Source organism: Podarcis liolepis (genome assembly GCF_965112155.1).
Source record: "Podarcis liolepis genome assembly, chromosome: 5".
Classification (NCBI taxonomy): Eukaryota; Metazoa; Chordata; class Lepidosauria; order Squamata; family Lacertidae; genus Podarcis; species Podarcis liolepis.
Window position 1 is genome coordinate 22887554 of NC_139556.1, and position 20422 is coordinate 22907975.

The window sequence follows — 20422 nt, forward strand, 5'->3', positions numbered from 1 at the left end:
TCCTGAATCTACACAGTCTCAATGCACTATCGCTTGTAACTGCAACTGGGTTGCATTCTGAGTGAAAGCGAGCTTTCCGTTTCCTAGGCTTGCTTCAGACGTTGCTGGTGCTTCTTTTCTTTTTCACTTCCACTATTTCTCTTTCTGTCTTTCTATCCCCACAACTTTCACGTGGCCATATTCCTCTGCCTTTCAGGGACTTGCGGCATCCAAATAGCCTGCCACTCCACCCTACACCCGGGGCAAGATAGTTGCCTCCGATCCTCAAAGGAACTCAAAACGTTCTGAAACCTTCCAGCTCATACAATGAATGTTCCCAGTCCCTGGCAGTTTGTTAATGAAGAATGGTTCCCTGTTGGTACATTCTTTGTTATTTTTGCATAAGATAATTAAGACAAGGGACCCTCCCTAAGTGTACCTATAAACCCTAATCCTAAGTATGCTGACTCAGAATCGGCAAGGAAACTTTTTTTCGAGTAAGAACTACATTTTTGTGGTGAGCTATAGGAAATTCAATATATTTTTTAAATGGTTTTTTAAAAAAAGGATTTGCAGAGTGTTTTTTATGTGTAGATGCCACCCAGGGCAGCCGATAACGCTGCAGTCTTTCCTCATGCACACCAGATGACACACCACCTAGTACCTCTCCTTTCGCTAAGATTTAGCAGTCTCTGCTGCGGAATGATGCCCTCTGTTCTCCACCACTCAACTCTTTCCCTCATTCAGAGAGATGGATGTGGGGAAATAAATCCCGCACCTTCCACTCCCAGAGAGGCTTGCCTGGCATCACTTTGATGGTTTTGTATGTGTCAGGTGAAGACATTTAGATCTAGTTGCAGCTAGTTGTCCTTATTGCAAGTTTTATCCTCCAACCTTAGCTTTTTGATCTCAAATGGGTGTTGTTTTAATCTTGCCTTTTATCTATTGTATTACATTTATCTCTCTCTCTAGAGCTGTTCTAGCATCTAGATTGCGGTACTTTGCCTATATTATACAGATTCCCATCTTGGAATCAGGGGCAGATCTCCTTGGAAACCAATGAATCTTAAGATTCTGGGACCTAATCTCAGAGGGATTTAGTCCACATGCATAAACATTTTTATTCACAGCAGTGTCTTTGACACGTGAGACAACCCAGAACAGAAATTCTAATCAAAATCTGATTTTTTAAATGTGGTGATCTGTTGAAGAAGACAACAGTGGTTACCCAGAACTCATTGCTAGTTGTGAAGGGGCCCCCAGAACAGCTCAAGCTACAGGGCCCCTAAGATGTAGGTCTGTCACTGCTTGGGACTGATGTTGGGATAACTGTAACTGATGTTGGGAGAACTGATGTGCATTGCCATTCAAATGGTGTGTATGTGCCGTTCCATGTGACAAATTATGTGGGATGGGGCTTTCCTGGGACCCCCCTATTTTATTCAAGCTGGCACCCCTGATAATGGATGTACCCCCCCTTGCCTCGTATCACTTTAATGTTTTTGTATGTGTCCGTTGTGAAGGGCCCCCCAGAACAGCTCAAGTTCAGGACCCCCAAAATGTAGGTCTGCCACTGCTTGGGACTGATGTTGGGAGAACTGTAATAGTCAACTGTTGTTGGGTTTGAAAACAGCAAACGAGGGGAGGGGAGTAGAGATTCAGAACTATTTGTGGCACTGGGGAAGAGGTGTAAATACCATGCTATTTTACCCATCAGAACTAATATTTGCCCAATAAGGGGGTTGCAAGTCGCAGGCACCCTGCAGCAAGAGATTTGCTTCCCTCACTTTAACTACAACCTAGGATCCAGCAAGGAAGAGCTTAGTACAAAAGACATAGACTTAGAATACAGGAATTATGAGCCCAGGAACTTGTATGGAGAATCAGAATTAATGGGAGCTCACAGGCTTTCCACACGTAAATCCGTTCCCGGTTTACTCAAGTATTATTCATCTCAGCAGCATAATGTAGAGGGGGAGGGGGATTATTTTGCGGTTACTGTATTTATAAATACGGGGAGGTGAGGTCAGGAATCCTTTGTGATCTACTGCAAAACACCCAGCGTTCTTCCCACCACTGCCATGCAAAGGAAACAGCAATTTAGAGAGCAATTAGGACGGGGGGGGGGAGCGGGAAAGGGATTAATTGCTCTCCCCATCCCACCCTATGCATACAAGCATGTGATGCGTTATCACAGATCTCCAGTTCAGATAATTCAGAAAAGGGCCGGAAGAGTGATCAAGTGGATGGAACAATGAGGAAAGCTTGGAGCACTGGGGACTTTTTGGTTTAGAGAAAAGTTGGATAAGAGGTGGCATGACAGAAATTTATAAAATTTTGCATTGCATGGAGAAAGTGGATAGAGAAAAATCTCTCCCACTAAACTACACTTTTAATAGCTACAATCCTAAATTCATTGAAGTTTTTCCCCTTGCAGTTTGCCTTTGCTGTTTTCTTACATTTTTAATGGATGCTGATTGTTTTGATATATTGATGTAAACCACTTTGTGAGGTTCATTTCAAAAGCAGCACATAAGTAAATGGGGATTGAGAGGTACGTATTTCTGACTAGATGGATCTGTCTTGATTCATAATAATTAAAAATCATGATCAACCACAAATGAAAGAGAGAAAAAAGAACTTCCAAGCAGAGGCGGATTTAGGGCAGCCCAGCCCCCGCCCCCCGCCTGGAGGGGCCACAGGGGAGTAGAAGGATGGAGGAATGAAAGGAGCAGCATGGAAGGCGAGAGGGGGCAGCCTTCCTCAGAGGCCAGACATGCTAATGCGCTTATCTCGCCTCCTGGGTGGGGTGGGGGGCGCCAAGGCAGGACAGGCGGGGGCGCATGCGCGGGGGCGGTTCTGGGCGGGAAACGGCGCGCGGCGCCAACCTGGATTCTACGCGGCGAAGCGAGAGGGAGTGGGGGAGGGGCGGCCTTTGGGACCAGAAAGAGGAGCGGGAAGGACACCCCCGCCCCCCCCGTTGCCCCAGCAAGACGTTGGTTATAGCGCTGATGCTGCGGGAACGTAATAAGGGAAGGCAGTGTCGAGAGGGAAGCCCTTCAGAGTTATCTCGTAGCCGCTCCCCAGGCGCCACCACAGGGCGCGGCGGCGCCATCTTCCCTCAGGCATATATATATTTGGCGGCGTATCAGCGCCTTGGCCTGAGGCCAGGCAGGTTCAAATCCTTGCATAAAAACACACACACACACACACACACAATCCCTGCACGCACACACAAAGTGTGTGATCTAGGCTCGGAAGGGCGACGTATCAATTCCGTAAATAAAAACCATGAGAACATAGCAACCCGGAACATTGAATTGGGTTTATTTGTAGGAGGACGAGGAAAGGAAAACCAGCAAACAAAGTTTAGGTATAAAATACATAGCTGCGTTTCAACCTATTACTACGTAGTTCGTTTATACATTATGTCCCTTTCTCCTCCAAGGTTCAAAGATCACAATGTTTTACCACGGAAATTGTAACTTGGCAACTTTCCAAGCACAATGTACCACAAAGCAACTTCCTAATATGAACAGCAGCAATGTCAATGTGAGATTAGCCATGTGCTGGTGGTTGTTTTAATGAACAGTTACACTTCATGGCTACTGAAACACACAAGGCAGGAGGTCAAGTTTCTGCTCGGAAATACGTGTTGAATTAACAGCGCAAACAGTGTTTTGACACGTCAAAGGCTACCAAATTTATTGTGGCATATGGTATGGTGAAAGACGGTCTACTGTATCCGATAAAGTTTCCCAGTTGCTGAGGAAGAGGGCAGTGAGCAGGGGAGAGGTGTGTCTCAGATGTTTTTGGGGAGCCAGTGGAAGTCCTCAATCGCACCATTGCACCCCCAGTCCCCGTTTTGGTAACCCTCTTGGGAAGACCATATATTTGTCCCATTTTGAGATACGAAAAGAATACCGAGGATGACGTGACTTGGATATCAGCTTGATTGTGAGCTTTTTATTTATTGTGGGAGCCTCACAGGACTGTCAAGTGAGATGGAAGTACGATTCTCAAAAATGGGATATTAATGTCCCTAGCCAAGGCCAAATATTTACTATCAGGTATAAATGGTCTGGAATCCACTTCACATACCACCATAAACAGACATACTTGGATTCCAAGGTTGATGAATCAAAAATAAAAGGCTACTTCACAGCTAATACATGCCGCAATCCCCAGATTTTAATGTTACAGGCGCTTCAGGTTATAGACTCCACTAATGCGAATAAAGTTTTATCTATCAGTCTTGTGAACTGTCCTGAGATATTGTGATGAAAGGTGGAATCTAAATCAAGCAAGCAAGAATCCCCTTATATTCTAGGTAGATGTTCCACCGCTATAATGAAGAATATATTGAGATAAATTGCAACGTATTGAATCCCAAAGGATACAAATAAATGTTTTCCAGGAAATTCTGCTAGTCCCTACTGTAAGTACCTTACAGGAACACATATTTAAATCAATTGCCTTCTGCAGAAATATACCGAGCTTCTAAGCGATGATGATGGCAGAAATTAGAGACATTTAATCGTGTCTCTCCCACCCCCAATGTGAGCCCTCTTTTGTTCAGGGATAATCTTTCCCGAGACAGTACTGATATGGTTGCTGAGGTTTCCACATCTTTCTATAACACCCCCAACCTTCACGGAAGCTTTTTTTTTTCAGTAGTAAAAATGTAGTTCTTACTCGAAAAAAAGTTTCCTTGCCGATTCTGAGTCAGCATACCTATGATTAGGGTTTATAGGTACACTTAGGGAGGTTCCTTGTGTTAATTTTCTTATGCAAAAATAACAAAGAATGTACCAACAGAGAACTATTCTTGATTAACAAACTGCCAGGGACTGGGAACATTCATTGTATGAGCTGGAAGGTTTCAGAAAGTTTTCAGTTCCTTTGAGGATCGGAGGCAACTATCTTGCCTCGGGTGTAGGGTGGAGTGGCAGGCTAATTGGAAGCCCCAAATCCCTGAAAGGCAGAGGAATATGCCACGTGAAAGTTGTGGGGATAGAAAGACAAAAAAAGAAATAGTGGAAGTGAACAAGAAAGGAAGCACCAGCAACGTTTGAAGCAAGCGGAAAGCTCGCTTTCACTCAGAATGCAACCCCGTTAGGAACAGAAGTGAACAGCACAAGCAACGATGATACCAAACCCTATATAAATTAAGCATTATAGAAACATCGCCACCCACCCCCACTCATATCCCCACCCTCCACCCCTTTTTTTCTCCCCCTAATGTCTCAACAAATGAAACGGTTTTGTAAAAATGTTACATGTTAAAAATACGAGAGACATTACACATACTTCTGTGAAACAAGAAAATCTTTAATAAAAGAAGAAGAAGAAAGAAAGAGAATGCAACCCCGTTGCAGTTACAAGCGATACTGCATTGAGACTGTGTAGGTTCAGAATTTGGTTGCGACGTCTGTCCGCGGCTGAATACTCCGAGCATCTAACATCAACTGCTTGGGCTTGAAATCCCTACTGACTTCTTGGCAAGAGGAGTTTGCCTTCCCTTTATTTGCAGTGGTGTTACTCACATTCTTCCCTTCAAGTTTTTGCACCGCCTAACCTTAACGAAAACCTCTAAGCGGCTTACGAAAGCAGGAACATGATCGATAAAAGTCAAAGTGAAAAACATGCAAAATGCAATTACAGTGAAGCTAAAACCATCGATTAAAAGCCATAGCAACTTTTTGCAGGTAAAGGAAAGGAAACAAAGTTTATAGCAGGCGCCGAAAAGGGTGCAGTGAAGGCGCCTTCTTCATCTCAAAACGCAGGGGGTTTCAGAGTGTACTTGCTGCATGTAGGCTTCTTGGGCAAAGCCTTTCAACATGCCTAAGTCTTGGCGCATCTCTGTCTGCAAAATGAAAGCCTCATAATAATATTTTTTAAAAATAAACCACAGTTCTGTCTGGCTCTCTCGCTGCCCAACCCGTCTTCTCAATTCCCTTCTCTTCAACTGTGGGCGCTAATTCTCCCCGCCTATAGGGCTATTTTCCAGTTTTGCTAAGGGGTGATGCTAAGGGAAGGGTGCGCTCCATCCCATCTAGATTGGTCAAGCAGCGCTTGAAAAGTGAATTTGAAACTCGCTCCTCCCCAAAAGCCGCCTTCCCATTGGACCGCTTCTCTCCAAGGAAAACGCGCCGGCCAATTGGCAGCCAGGAGGGGCTATAAAGGCGCCGAACTCCAGAAACCTGGAGCGCGCCTTGAGGAGCAAGGGCAATTTTGGAAGCGAAAACCAGCTTTGTTGGAAGAGAGCGAGGCAGCGCTTTTGCAAGATGAAAACTACCGGCCGAGGTAAGAATAGAGGATTGTTAAGAAAATTTTTAGTTCACTTATCTATAAAAAAATTGCTCAAATGATTGATATAAATTCAGGCTTTCATAAACGACGGTTTTTATAAATGAAGGGTGTTTCTGTTTCTGGGTCAGGATCAGGATCGGGGTGTAGGGAAGGCTTCCAAAGACCCATTTCTGGTAGCCGGGGAGGGATTACACAGGGGCTCACATGTCTTCGGTTGGAAACATATCGCAAGATTGGTTTGCACATCTTTACTTTTACGCATGAAGCATTTACTGCATGAAGCATTTACACACACACTTTCTGAATGTTAAATCACATAAACGGGATTAAATTTCCCAATAATCGTGGTTAGGATCGGCTACGGAAAACGATGGCAGGCATAGAAATAAGAGCGTAAACTTCTTACTTAAAATTCTTTGGTTTGTTTTCATGCAAGACTTGTTCAGAGCAACCGGAGGTTTATTTAAAATTAGTGTCCATTGTTAAGGCAAAACCAATTCAGGGAGGAAGATCTGCAAGCGTCGCTTCAGTTTAAGCCGAGCGCTTCCTTCAGATTTGCCTTTTTGTCTTTTCCCAGGAGGAAGCTACCCCAAAGTCGGAGGAGAAAGGCGAAAAAGGACTGTTTTTAGCCCATCTCACGTCGAGCTCCTAAAAAAGTCCTTTGAAGAGAACCAGTACCCCGGATACGAGACCAGGGAGGCGCTGGCGAGGTGCATAGGAGTCGAAGAAGATCGTGTGCACGTAAGAAGTGGGATGGTGGGGGCTCCCAAGACTTCCCTAAACCGCACATACTGGAACAATCTGAAACGCTCAGAATAATCCTTGCGTAGTCGAAGGCCTTAGTTCACCCGGGTGCCTCTCAGTTTATCGCGAAAGGCGCCTTGTTCAAGAGCTAACTTCCTCTTTCTTGGTTGTTGTTTTTTTTGGGGGGGGGCGTATCGTGGGTTCTGGGTTTAAATCATTTAAAAAAAATCTTCAGAGACCCAGCTTAGAAATCTAATTTCTGCAATGGATGGGCTTAGTGCTAAAAGTACATTAAATCTGGTTTTATAGGCTGCCTTTGCAGCCTGATCCAGTTAACACTAACTCCCAAGGTAATGTGCAGAGGAGTGCAGCCATAAGCAGCTTGCACTGGGGAGACTAAAACGAGTTAAGCTGCATTGCTTTTTCTGGCAAAAGTTGAGCAAGTACTTAGTTCTTTCCTACGGAGAAATTGGCATTTAGAAATATATATATAAATACACTTCCCTGCCTAGTCCATTACCCCCAGGAAACTTGGGAGGCTGAGGCAGAAGACCCCAAACAGGGCACAACAAACGGGTAGATCTTCTGAGTGAACCATTTAAAATTACTGTTACTAAGTTTATTGAATGTTTAAAACAATTGTCAGGCATAAAGTGTTGCCTTCCAGCACAAATGCACACAGAGATGTTAAGTCTTGTATGCAGGCATCCACTTAATCCACAAACGCTTGACAATTTCTTACATGTGAAGCTAACATCCACAGGTTATACTTCAATAAAGCAAGTCTTGTGGAACTGTACACTTGTGCAGCTTTTAAAGGTGGCTTTTTCTGATACTGCAGAACAAAATACTGCCAAATAGCAGTATTTAGTCATTCCAACTTAGAAGCTTTATATTTAACAGTAACTGGAGATTATGTACATGGGATATATGAATGTGGAGCTGAAGAGAGTAGAAAAATGCTGCAGAGAACTAAAGAGAAACCCCAGAGGAATAAGCATAATTTATTAAATGTAATTCTCTCTGTTGGATCAAAAAGACATATTCATGGTAACAATGTCTTCTCTACTGGTTCTCTCCTTTCTTCTGTTCAGGTCTGGTTTCAAAACAGAAGGGCCAGAACACCAAAGAGGATAGGTTCCAGGATAAGGATCGGGAACCATGCTGCAGCTCCTTATAGCCACAGCGAGAGGACCCGTCCAAGAAGAACCCTAGACAGCAGTACAGGAAGCAGCCAGAATATTCATATAGAACAATTTCATCAGCCACAGAACTTTCATTATGCTGAAAGCTATGGAGGAGCAGAGTTCTGGCAGCCACCTCTCCACAACACACAACCAGGAGAGCATGCCCCTGCTTATTACCAGCAAGCTGCCTTTTGTGGAACTGGGCTTTCTGAGACTTCCCAGGCGAGCAACTGCCCAGTTCCATATTACGGTGCGGAGATGGTGAGGCAGCCTCCACCATCAGCTGGGAACTTCTTCATGGCATCAAGCACTTCTACTCCCTGGTCTGCAACGGGGAATTATTCAGCTACAAATCCTGGACAAATGCAGAATGTTGATGGAAGTGCTTCGGGCTCTCAGTTTTTCTCTTTAAGTCAGGTTCCAGATTAGCATCCCAACTCCTTCCTTGCTATCCTGTACATATTTTCCAAGCTCCCTCTTTTAATGCCTTTTAATGCATTACTCTATGTTTTGAATAAAGTTTGTTCTTTTAATAGCTTGTCTGGAGTCTTCATTTAACTTTCCATTTACTGAAACATTCACTTTCCTGTGTGCAAGCTTAATTTTCCCATAGAAAAATGTCAGTTGTGCGGTACATTTGGTTCTAGAGATAAAAGGTCAGGTCTACTAATGGCTGAATATTCCTGAGACACATTTTAATGCACCAATGGGCATTCTGCCCCTTTCCTTTTCTTTTTAAGTCTCTGTATCTGAGGCTAGAGTAGGTGGCAATAAATGTGGGGGGAAGTTGCTGTATTTTTTTTGTATGCAAAAGTATATTTGCAGATCCTGCTATAAGTAGGTTTGGTAACACTTTTTGTGTTAATAAGTTTGGTTTCCATTCATGAGTCTTCCATTTTTTAAAAAACAGAAGTTTGAGATGGGGATATAAGGTTTAATTGATTTTCCTACCATGAGTGTGTAAAGTTGCTCTTCAAAGCTTTAAATACGTATAAGTTTAACTTATAAATGCCCATGTTGCAGGCTAAGGCACATACATCTATTAAAAACTTCTTGGGGGGATGTTTTGAACACTTTATTTCATTTTCTTGCCCTTATCCCCCCCCCCCCAGGTTTGTGCTCTACTGCTTTCAATGAAGCTTTATAGGAGGGTTGCCTGTGAACTAGATTGTGCCCAATACAGTTTGCCTTCTGTGGAGTTCAGCCTTGATTTAACCAGGTTTCGCTTCTCGGCCTTTTGGTAGTAGTGTAGGTTTAGTCATAATAAAATAAGTCAGTTAATTTTAGATTCTAAAGGACAACTAAATTAGAAGTAAGTCCCACTGAACTTACTAATACACAACCAACAACAGCTGCAACATGCTCCCCACCCGACGCCCAGCAAAAACCCTGAAACAACTGAGCCTAAGCGTATAAAGCTATCAAAGCCTAAGACATCTCCAAATGGTTTTTTCAGGGCTTTTCACAAATAATGCTACATTATTGGCATATCATTATGTTCCCTGTTCATTTGATTATATATTCACATCTAAATGGTTCTGCTAATGGGTCAAGTTCTGCTAACAGTGGAAAGTGCAAACAGCAGTGGAGATAGAGGACATCTCTGTTGAGTACCTCTACATAATCTGTGTGAGTCTGAATTTACTCCGTTCACTGAGGTATAGGCTTTGGGCTTGGAATACAGTATATGACAAATCCATATCATAAAACCTCACCTGCCCAGTCCACTATATTTCTCAACACTGCGCTATGGAATTTAATGGGGCTGGGCGCTAGATTGGGCAGATCAAACTGAATCTAGTGGATTTGTCCTACCCTGCCCTGCCCCTTTAGTCCTACCCTGATATAGGACCAGATCTGGCTTGGGTGTGACCTAGGTTGGGATAGGGCTGATCTGGGTCCACATCTTAGTGTGTGGGTGTGAGAGAGAGAGAGTGTGTGTGTGTGTAAGCACAGCCCTGGAATTTCTCAACATGTGATTATGGCTGCCAACCTAGATGGCTTTTTCAAGAGATTAGGCAAATTCATGAATGCTAAGATTATCAGTGGCTACTAATCGTTATGGATATATGCTATCAGAGGCATATCAATTGCTGGGAAAGAACAGGGCGAAAGGGTACTCACCTGACCTGTGTCCTGCTTTTGGGATTGCATAGTGATATGGTTGGCTACAGTGTAGAGCAGAATGCTTGGAAAACCAAGCATTCTCCTAAACAGACCTCATATACAGAAAGGTGGTCACATATGCACAAATCAGATGTGATACAAGAGATCTATGAATAAAATAGCTACAAGTAGTTCTTTAGTTGCCAACTGACCAGATCTTCTTCCAGAATCATTTGCAGTTAAAGAAATAAAAACATGCATGCAATTAAAAAACAAACAAGCCATATCCTTGACTTCAGAAGATGCCAGAGGGAAACTAAATGCTGAATTATACAGTTGAGGATAATGACCTTTTAAACTGCAATGATGCACCAAAAACAGTAGTTGATAACACAGACATCCTTGCACTGGTAAGTCAGTTTTTAGCACATCCAGTGTGGTTTTAAAAAACATAAACCCAGCACCTATTGTATTGATTCCATCTGCAAATAATAGCACTGGTGCATTGTAATACAATGGTCTCATGGTTTGAGGTCACTTCAGTGGCGTAGCGTGGGGGGTGCCAGGGGTGCCAGCCACACCGGGCACAACATCTGGGGGGGCGCGAGTCCAGAGGGAAGGGACAAGTTCCTTCCTCCGCCAGGCTCCCCGCCGCCACCGCCAGCCTTGCGCCCTAGCGCGCGCCCCCCTCCACTGCTGCGGCTGTGCTCCACTCACTGCTCACAGGAGGAGCAGCCTCTGCAGCAGCGCCGACACCGCCACCGACACCTGGCCGGGCACGGGCAGCCTCCGCACCCCGGCCCCGCCGCCATCTCCTTGGCCCAGCTGCTTCTGCCGACTGGGAGGGAGGAGAGCTCCGAGGGGCCTCGCCGCGCCCTCCGAGAGGAAGCCGGCGGGCGGGCAAGGGTCTCCCGGCAGAAGGGGGCGCCGCTGGCTCCGGCTCTCAGCGCAAGTCTCAGCTGTGGGGGGGGGACGAGGACGGAGCACGGCTGGAAGCCCCTGGACCCGGCCGGGAGGAGGAGAGGCGCTCGCCAAGCCCGGATCTGGAGCTCCACCTACAGCCCAAGGAGAGGAGGGGGCGGGGAGGCGCCCGAGGGGAGGGGGCTTCGGCTGCCTCGGCCCGCGGGGGCTCCGCAAATAATAAATTTAATAAATTCCTGCTGAGCCTTGGGGGGGGGTCCTTGGCTCCTTCGCTTGCCCCCAGCCCCAGTGGCGTAGCGTGGGGGGTGCAGGGGGCCGGGCGCAACATCTGGGGCGCGCGCTCGCACTCCAGTGCTAAAATCCACGGGTTGGGGGCGCAAATTACCTGCCTTGCCCCGGGTGCTGACAGCCCACGCTACGCCACTGGGTCACTTCATTCAATAATGAAGGTTAGTGACAGAGCATCCTGAGAAGCTGAAATGTTCCCTCATTGGCTTTTCTATGCTGCCATTTCAGCTTTGTGCTCATTCATTCTTTTGCAGACCAACTAGAAGGTCATTGCATAGATCAGCTAGAAGGCAACTGATGGCATATATTACTTTGGAAGATGAGCAGGTGAATTAGCCCCATTATTAGCTCCTGTAATAATTTTGTTAAACTAGATATGGGAATAAAGTTGGTACCTGGCTCTGCCACAGCGTCTGGTCCCTCTTGTTCACAATCCTGTTATATGGCCTGTTACTCATAAAGAGGTGTTTTTAGGTTAATGGGCTGTCACCCAAGGCCTGTGATAGGAAAGTGTCACCAATGCATCTCAGATAGAAGAGAGGCTTTCAGTTCTGAGGTCACTCTTGTTTTATAACAGATTGAACTAAGTAGGTAATTGACCTGATGTGATCAATCCTCTCCTTTGAACAGGTTAACCAAAACTCGATGATTACCAAAGTCTCAGAGCTGTTTGGAGAGTATCAGAAAAGGATGAAATACAACTGAATAAAATAGATAGGCATTCATGCCACAACTGCAAGGAAAGCTTATTTTTTATTTCATTTTTTAAATTAAGCCTACGATCCTAAACACACCATGGAGAAAGTCCCATTTAATTCAGTGGATTTTATTTCTGTGGCACACGTATTTAGTCTATGAGAAGGTGACGGTACACAGGGTTTTTTTAAACCATATAGTGAGAAAATCCCCTTATAAAATATGGGAGAAAATATAAATAAATACTAGAGCCTAAGACCCGCTGGTGAACCTCACCGACAGAAGCCATGGCAGTAAAAAAGAAAAATATGAAAGGAGACTGCCAATGTATAGAATGATATTAGAAGAAAACAATAACAAATTGACGCTGAAGAAGTCTGAAGAAATTAGGTTGTACCTGACGGATTGGTTACATATTTTCAATTAAATGAAAGATTAAGTATAGATTTAAAAAAGGATTTGAAAATAAGACATCAGATTTGGAAAAATAACTAATTCAATCCAACGGAAAATATATTTCAAAAATGTACAATCTACATCTTGAGTGGGAGGTAAAAGAACAGGTAAAAGTCAGAGGTGATGGTGCGTTGGGCCCAAGAACTTGGATATAATATTCGCATGAACCAGTGGGAGAAATTATGGAAGGTGGACATGAAGTTTACAGCATGCTATCATCTTAGAGAAAACATCATGAAAATGATGTACAGATGACACCTTACCCCGACCAAGTTGTATTAAAATAGATCAGAAGTGTGCTGGAGATGCAAAAATGGTAAAGGTTCGTATATGCATATGTGGTGGGAATGTAAGAGCATAAGAGAGTTTTGGGACATCATATATACAGTAATGAATTTATTTTTTAAAAAAAAATAGCAGACCACGCAACAACAACAGCCAGGATCCTGGTGGCGAAGAATTGGAAAAGTGAAAAGACCCCCCACAAAAACCGAATGGCGGGTTAAAATGATAGAATACTTACAATTGGCAAGGATGACAGGGAAAGTAAGAGGATACCCGATGCAGAAGATCAATAAGGAATGGATAGTATTTAAAGAATATTTAAAAAACTATTGTGATAACAAAAACCTCCTGGCAGATCTTGAGTGACTCTTTTAATATAAAGGTGTAAACAATAGAACTTCTTTGATAAGATTTTGGAAAAGAGAACAACCATAAGGCACTGTGTGATAAATAACAAAATGAGAAATAGTACAATGAGAAGAATCAGAATTATATTTTAATTACTTTAATTTTTTATCTTTACCTTTTCCTTTATTTTCCTTTTTCCTCTTTCTTTGAAAAGTAGTTGTAGATTGTATGGATGTAGTGTATGGTGTAAATATTGTATTGTTGTGTGCTATTACGTAAGTTAATGTTGATTGTTTAATAGTTAATCATAATCATAAGGATTACACTGTAACTTTTAATGATAGGGTTGTCACCTGTTCATGATTTTTATGGGTTGCTCATATTTTGAGACCACAAGGAAATAATATTATAGAGTTTGTTGTTTGTTTGGTTTAGTTTTCTTCTTGCATCCACACAGTCTTCAATGAGTGTGTTTTCAGTTTCCAAACTATGCATTTAATGGATGAAATGGTTTCTGATGGTAGGGTCTTTTTAAACTACTCATTTGTTGTTTGTAGAAAAACAATAGGATTCTAGCATTGTAGGGCATTTGTAGGGCATTGTAGCATTGTAGGGCATTGTAGTAGCATTGCTTGGAAGAGATGACCCTCAGGGTCCCTGCCAACTTCACCATTTGATGGCTCTGCTTCTGCACTGTGGAGCAGCTCTCTAGGGTTTCAGGTGGGAGTCTGATCAAGCCCTACTACCTGGGAGACACCAGGAGCTGGACCGGGGACCTTCTGCATGCAAACAACACCTTCTACCACTAAGTTACAATGTTTCCCGTCACTGCAATAAGGTTTTCCCAGTGGCCAGCAATCTGTAGTGGACCTGTTGGCTCTTGCATCAGCTCATTTCCAGCTTCCATCTCTTTGCTTATGCTTGTATCCATGCTTGGAACTCATGAATGGGCAGAAAACTTTTCTGTCCCACCAAGCCTTTGCAGGCAATTTAAAGCACATCGCCCACAATGGTCTGCTGGTGTTTGTTTTTAATTATTTTGCAAATGTAAACTACTGTGATATATTATATCTCTCTAATATTGTTTGCTAATTTTTCTGGTACCTCTTCATGCCTTTAGTTCCCTGTCTTGCTGCCATGAAGACGCAGTGATGGGAAACAGTTCACTGGTGACATTTCTGCTAATTGAACAATTGTAAATACAACTGAGCCACAAGAGAAGTAAAAGGAAACTATTATGGGAAGTGCAGCACCTTCCCACATTTTGTGGGATAAACGTCTGTTTCCGTGGTCTGCCGATGTGAACAGGACCCTTGCAATGTTGCAAGCAGCTTCTTGTTCTCTTGATCTCTGTCCATCCAGGCTGCTAAAGCTGACAAGTGTATCCAGGGGCCTGCTCCCTTTGGTCAAGCAGTAGTACATAAACCCCTGGAGAAACCTCTGTGACGAAAAAGTTGGTTTCGCTGGGCAGGTTGGATCAACAAGTGCTTCTTTCTTTTTTTTCCTGCCTGCAAATTGTTAAGGAATGGCAGCCTCTGATTGGCCGTGGTTCCAGGAGGGAGAGTTTAAAAGGAGAGGTTTTGGAGAGACAGTTGGTTTGAGAGGGTTGGTTGAAGTGGGTTGGAATTGTGGTTGGAGAGGGTGGGAGATAGGTAGGGAGACAGGTTAGGAGACAAGCTGAGGTATAAAGAGTGAATGGGAGAAAGAGTTGGCTCTGGAAAAAACAACTTCCACTCTGAGCGTACTGTGAAGGACAGAGTGTGGTGTCCTATAAGAGCAATAGACGGGAATTTTACTGGGACGGAGAGGTTGAGCCAGGAGAAGTAGGAGCTGGAAAGGAACAGCCTACTTGGGACTCAAACCTAGTCTGGAGGGGAGAGATTCTTCTAAGGAAAAGGAAGAAACTCCCAGTCCCAGCGAAGGGAGAGGGTGTGGAGAGGCCTGTGGTCAATTACTTAAAGTACCTCAGAAGCAGGATTGCTAAAGGGGGTGGATAACTGAAAGAAAGTATCAAGGAACCAAACCAATAATGCAAATACAACTGAGGACAAATTTAAAGTGAAATCGCACTGTATTTCTGAACAAGTTGAATCCATTTATATTATATACTGTCTTGCCTTAAACAATCTTTATTGTTTATTTAAAGAAAACCTGTCTAAGACTCCAACTTACTAGTTACCCCTTCACAAAGGTCCTTCGCAGCATACTCTGGGGCTAGAAATTTTAAGGGAAAAGGGAAAGAAACCTTCGGGTAAAGGATTGTTCAGTGAGGTGGGGGCAATTTACCTACATGAGAGCCGGCCCAAAGGCAAGAGAGGACAAAGTGTCCTTGTGCCCGTTGCAACCTCCTCTTGCACCTTTTGTTGTGCTTTACGACAACCACCATCTGCTTGCAAATACCCCCTTCTTGGGCAACATGGTGAAGAGAGAGGTGGAGGAGCTGTTACAGGAGTTTCTGGAGGATACAGCCCATCTGATCCCTTATATCACAGTTTGATGACTGAGGTTTTCAGGGAAAACATTGGTGGTGTTGGTCCCCAATAGTTCAGATGAACACCTTGTAATTTACAGATTCTAGGCATTCAATATTATGGACCCAGTCCTGACTGAGTTTAGACAGCTCTCCTGCCTTTTGAACTTCAGACACTTGACAAAACCTTTTCCATTTTGTAGGCACTTTAAGATGGTTTCCTGATTCTCTGATTGGTTACGAACTTGCTGGCCTTATTAAAATTCTGTGGCTGGCAAGACAAGGCACTCATTTTCAATTGAACCATCATACTTTCCAAAGTGCATAGTCAAATTCTTGCAGCAGTGAAGGTCTTCACAATCAATGCAGAAATGGGATTGTTGATCATACATATTTCAAAAGGAGATTCTTTTAAAATGCACTGCAAGAATCAGAATGTGATAGATTTACGGGCAAGGGATATTAAACATAATATACAATTGGCATCATGGGGAAAATTATGGAGGGAAGATTTAAAATTTACAACATGCTGTATGTTGAAAGAGAATTATATGAAAGTGATGTATCGCTGGTACTAAACTCCTACCAAGTTAGCAAAAATGTATAGAACAGCTACAGATATATGTTGGAAGTGTAAAGAGAAAGAAGGCACACGTGATGTACATGCAAGAAGACAAAAGGATATTGGGAAATGATTTATAATGAGTTGAAAAAGATGTTTTAAATTACTTTTGTGAAAAAACCTGAAGCTTTCTTACTAATAATTTTAGATCCAGAAATACCTAAGGATCAGAATAGACAATTTATGTATGCTACAACAACTGCTATTTGCCCAAAGATGGAAACAGGACAAAGTACCTACAAAAGAAGAATGGTTGATAAAGATGATGGACTATGCTGAAATAGCAAAAATGAATGGGAATATCAGAGATCAAGGGGACAATAAATTTAATAAAGAATGGGGAAACTTTATAAGTTACTTAAAAGAACACTGCAAACAATTAAAAACATTGGCAGGATTCCAAACAGCTCTTGCAATGTAGTGGGAACTATGGTAAAAACTGAGTTTTAATAAAATATGGAGAATATTATATGCTGCAGTTGGAAAAGAAGATCTTGGGAAACCATGGAAAGGTGGAGGGAAGTCTCGGGATTCAGAGAATCCTGTGTGGAGAATGACTATGATTTATGTGAGATGATAATTGTTAAAAGCAAAAATGAATAAAAAAGAATGTAATAGATTTACAATACATTCTGATTCTTACCATGCTTCTTTTAAAAACTAAACAAAACAAAACTCCTTACTTCTTTACTGAGTAGAGATAAACAACTAATGGCCTGGGAACTCAATTCATGTATTGGGAGTCATTCAAATCTATCATCCGTTTGCAAATTCTAAAGCCCACACCTCCATACATTTACTCAGATTGGTGGCGGGAAACAAAGCAGAAAGGGTTAAAAATCCCATTTCAAGCTCTTTCTGACTCCACCCACCCCACCCCTCAGCTGCAAACATGTGATGCCTTATCACTGATCTCCAGACATTGAGTCTAGATTGATATCAGCTGTCTAGCAAGCCTTTGTTCACATTGGTGGGAGGAGTCAAACTGCCACAACTGTGTTGTTAAGGGATAATAATAAAGATTGCTTCACTACTGATTACTCAGTACTGTCAAGAACTGATCGCAAATGCCTTGTGTGTTAAAATGTCTGGTTTGTTCTGCACAAAATTGTCAAATGTCATGAATTAAAATAAAGCAAAGGCATTCTAAGGAAGAAAAAAAAAACTGCCAAGAGTCAAAAGGCTTTGTTAGTACAGTTGTGCCTCGCAAGACGAAATTAATTCGTTCCGTGAGTTTTTTTGTCTTGCGGTTTTTTCGTCTTGCGAAGCACGGTGTCGGGAAAGTTTTGGAAAAGCTTCAAAAATCACCAAAATCTTCAAAAACCTCAAAAAAGGCTACCACACCGCGTGCTATGAGTTGCTCCTCGAAGTCAAGTCACAACTGTATTAACGGTTTTAAGAAAAAGGAAACAAACTTGCAAGACGTTTCTGTCTTGCGAAGCAAGCCCATAGGGAAAATCGTCTTGCGAAGCAACAAAAAAACCCAAAAACCCTTTTGTTTTGCGAGTTTTCCATCTTGTGAGGCATTCGTCTTGCAAGGTACCACTGTATTGTGAAGAACACAAAATGTTGACCCTGAGAAAACTGGAGCACTCTAGTCTCTCAGCACTCTAGAAATGGCAGTGGCAATGGTAATAGAATGTACAGTGGAATGGATATCTATACACATTATGTGAACTCAGAAATCAGGCCCAGTCTTCACAATGGTGTTGCATGTTAGAATGTGGTTCCTCTAGGGAAAACACCATGAAATGCTATAGAAAGTAAAGGGTAAAGGGACCCCTGACCATTAGGTCCAGTTGTGACCGACTCTGGGGTTGCAGTGCTCATCTCGCTTTATTGGCCGAGGGAGCCGGCATACAGCTTCCGGGTCATGTGGCCAGCATGACTAAGCCGCCGCTTCTGGCGAACCAGAGTAGCGCACGGAAACACTTGTTTACCTTCCCACCAGAGCGGTACCTATTTATCTACTTGCATTTTGACGTGCTTTCGAACTGCTAGGTTGGCGGGAGCAAGGACCGAGCAATGGGAGCTCACCCCATCACGGGGATTCGAACCGCTGACCTTCTGTTCGGCAAGTCCTAGGCTCTGTGGTTTAACCCACAGTGCCACCCGCATTCCAAGATGCTTTATAGATGGCATCATACCCCCTTGAAACTAGCAAAAATGTATAAAGGAGGATCACCGATTTGTTGGAGATGTAAAACAGATGTGGGGTTATTTTACCATATGTGGTCATTGGGGAATTCTGGGATAACATCTATAATGAATTTAAGAAAATATTCAAACTTACCTTTAAAAAAACCCCAGAGATCTTTCTTTTAGGCATCTTACCATTAGAAATTAAAACCTTCACAAACTAGTTTATAAATTCTTACTGAAGCTACTGATCAGATCTTAGAACATGTCATTGGCCTGGTTGTACATAACACTAACCCCTTATTAACATTAACCATAGTTAATAAACCATGGTTACAACTGAGGCATCAGGCAGATAATCAGTTAAATCTTGATTCAATGCATTGTAGAATCATTAAAAGCACAGTGAGAGCAGTTTGAATTTTTTGCAGCACTTCATTGACAACATTGCAACTTTTGGGCGATGGCACTTTAACCATAGCTAAGGAGGGTATCCAGGTTCACATGTAACACTTGTCAGCATCGCCCTAGAGCCAGTGCACCAACTGGACTCATGCACCTCAACCCCGACTGGGCTAGGCGAGCTGGGTAGCACCGCCAGAGACCTCCTTTCTCACAGGAACAGGTCACAGCACTGTAACACTAAGCTATGGTTAACATTAGCTAAGATTTCTAAACTAGCTAGAACATTTAAGGTAAAGGTACCCCTGCCCATACGAGCCAGTCGTGTCCGACTCTGGGGTTGCTCATCTCGCTTAAGAGGCCAGGAGCCAGCGCTGTCTGAAGACACTTCCGGGTCACGTGGCCAGCATGACGAAGATGCTCTGGCGAGCCAGCACCAGCACAGCGCACGGAAACACCGTTACCTTCCCGCTATAAAGCGGTACCTATTTATCTACTTGCACTTAGGGGTGCTTTTGAACTGCTAGGTGGGCAGGAGCTGGGACCGAACGACGGGAGCTCACCCCGCCGCAGGGATTCGAACCACCAACGATACGATCGGCAAGTCCTAGGCACTGAGGATTTACCCACAGCGCCACCCGTGCCCTTAGAACATTTAACCATAGTAAATAAACCATAGTTATGGACTGGGTTCACCATGCAGCTCTTCTTTTCAGGCTGCATGCTAAAACATACTTACACAATGGCAGTGATCAATCTCAGGATCAATTATGGTTCATCATGCCAGGAATAAGGCTGTAATACAAAGAAATCCTGTAATCTTAATTTTCAGATGAGGAATTCTCTCACAGTTAACTGAATAGATAATTTGTGCTCAGGCCAAAGAAGTTGGACCATCAACTCCAAATCAGCCTGAGATGACCCTGTCTCTAAATAATTATCTTCTTTATGGACACAATCAAGCCCAACCTTATCATTAACTTGTATACATTCCAAGGGGCTAGGGTTGAGAGACAGAACTTGTCTAGGGCCATCTCTTGAGTTCATAGCTAGATAAGGCAACATGAATGAAACAAAAGGCAACATGAATGAAAGGAAAGTTTCCATGCTATGTTAACAGGACATGAATGTATCCAGGCCCCATAAAAGTGTGTGTGTGTTTACTCACACTAAAGTAACTATTGTCTTACTGAATAGGAAACCCTCTTTTAACTGAGAAATTTGGAAAGTATGAAACTGAAGTAGACACAAGCTATTTGTTGTTGTTGTTTTTTTTTTTTTTAAAAAATAACCAACTATGATGAGAGGCCATTTTCAGAAATGATTCTCAGAATAGTTATTTTTATTCAAATCTTTATTGGCATTGACCTACAACTACTGGCAAGCAGTAGAAAATAAAAATAACAACAAAAAAGTACTATATTCGGCACCTGCTAAAAGTGTTTTTGCTTAGGCTAGCCTATCTAG

At 43.1% G+C, this 20422-nt stretch overlaps 1 protein-coding gene and 1 long non-coding RNA gene across 3 annotated transcripts in view; one reads left to right on the forward strand and one right to left on the reverse strand.

Moving 5' to 3' along the window:
- The window catches only part of LOC310706590 (uncharacterized protein), a 61892-nt gene that overhangs the window by 35643 nt on the left and 5827 nt on the right, over positions 1-20422 (reverse strand). Inside the window, exons 4-5 of one of the 2 annotated variants that reach the window (XR_014525933.1) lie at positions 19695-19750; positions 11933-12034 (exon numbers count right to left, since the gene is read on the reverse strand). The exons of the other annotated variant lie outside the window; for it this stretch is intronic. The gene's annotated coding sequence lies outside the window, so the exon portion shown is untranslated. The remainder of the gene's footprint in view (positions 1-11932; positions 12035-19694; positions 19751-20422) is intronic. 2 annotated transcript variants of the gene reach the window in all.
- LOC310707962 lies at positions 15479-17090 on the forward strand. Its single transcript, XR_014526782.1, has 2 exons — positions 15479-16112; positions 16569-17090. It is a non-coding gene; the product is annotated as an uncharacterized lncRNA (long non-coding RNA).